The sequence below is a fragment of the Octodon degus genome, unplaced genomic scaffold (genome assembly GCF_000260255.1).
Source record: "Octodon degus isolate 3935 unplaced genomic scaffold, OctDeg1.0 scaffold00116, whole genome shotgun sequence".
NCBI lineage: Eukaryota > Metazoa > Chordata > Mammalia > Rodentia > Octodontidae > Octodon > Octodon degus.
The window spans coordinates 5787655-5789044 of NW_004524692.1; the positions used below are offsets into that span (position 1 = coordinate 5787655).

At 43.7% G+C, this 1390-nt stretch overlaps 1 protein-coding gene across 3 annotated transcripts in view; it reads left to right on the plus strand.

The window, feature by feature from the left end:
- Positions 1–1390, plus strand: part of Arhgap30 (Rho GTPase activating protein 30) — a 19783-nt gene that overhangs the window by 8187 nt on the left and 10206 nt on the right. The window lies entirely within an intron of this gene.

Below are 1390 nucleotides of genomic sequence, written 5' to 3' on the forward strand. Positions count from 1 at the left end.
TTTTTTTTTTATGTATTTGGTGCAAGGTCTCACTACAGAGCTCAGACTCGTAGTGATCTTCCTGTTTTTAGCCTCCCCAGAGCTGGGATTACAGGTGTGTGCCACATGCCCAGACTTTGTCACTGGCTCAGCACACCCCAGAGGTGAGATCAGTGCGGCATGCAGGACCTGGGATTGAACCCTGGTCCCTGAACTTGCCAAGGCAGGTGCTTAGTCTGTTGAGCTATCTTGCTGGTCCCCCACCTATCTATTTTTTTTTTTTTTTTTTTTTTTTTAGGGAAGGGTCTACAGGGTGTTCAGGGTCTCATTACTAGATCGGAATTGTAGTGATCTGCCTGTTTACAGCCTCTCAAGAGCTGGGATTACCGGTGTACACCATCATACCCAGTCTCAATTGCTGTCTCAGCGTGCCCTAGGGGTGGGGCCAGCACAGCAGGTCCAGGGATCGAACTCCTGGCCCCTGCACCTGCTCCCCCACCTATCTTTAAAAAAAAAAATTAGATAGGACTCATACCATAAACTTCATTTAAACATGTATAGTTCAAAGCCAGGCACAATGACACCTTCCATTAAGCCTAGCTACTTGGGAGCCTGAAGAAGGAGGATCCAAAATTTGAGGTCAACCCAAGCAATATAGCAAGATTGGCTATGTAGTTCAGAGACAAGGTCTTTTTTGTTTGTTTGTTTGTTTGTTTGGAACTTGGAATCCAACTCAGGATCTTGTACTTGCCAGTTAGGCACCATGCCATTGAGCTATATCCCTGGCCCATGATGTTCCATGGTAGAGTCTTCCTGCATTCAATCTCTTTTAGTGGACAAAAGGAGAAAAAGTAGGGCTGGGCAGATGGGAAGACAGCTTCACAGCATACTGGCAAGCACAAGGGCCTGAGTTCCATTCCCAGTATTAAAAAACCCAAAATTACAATTCAATGTTGTGGTTTCCTTGCATATTCACAACATTGCTGCGATCATGATGGCTATCTAACTCCAGAACATTCCATCGTCCCCAAAGAAACTCAATACCCATTAGCAGTCATCTGACATTTCCTGTCCACCGAGCACTGGCAACCACTAATCTATTTTGTCTCTATGGATTTGCCTAGTCTGAACATTTCATATAAATGGAGCTCTGTGTGTCTGTGTAGTCAGTATTTGTCTTCACTTGAATGGGTGCAAGGGTCATGCATGTTGTAGCATGTACCAGGACTTTTTTCCTTTCTCTGGGTGAATAATAACCCATTGTACAGCTACGTCACGTTTTGTTTATTCACTTGATGGCTACTTGGGTCGTTTCCATCTGTTGGCTACTATGAATAATTCTGCTATGAACATGCATAAGTGTTTTTGTGGCCATATATTTTTTAGTTCTTTAGAATATGTACCTAAAAGT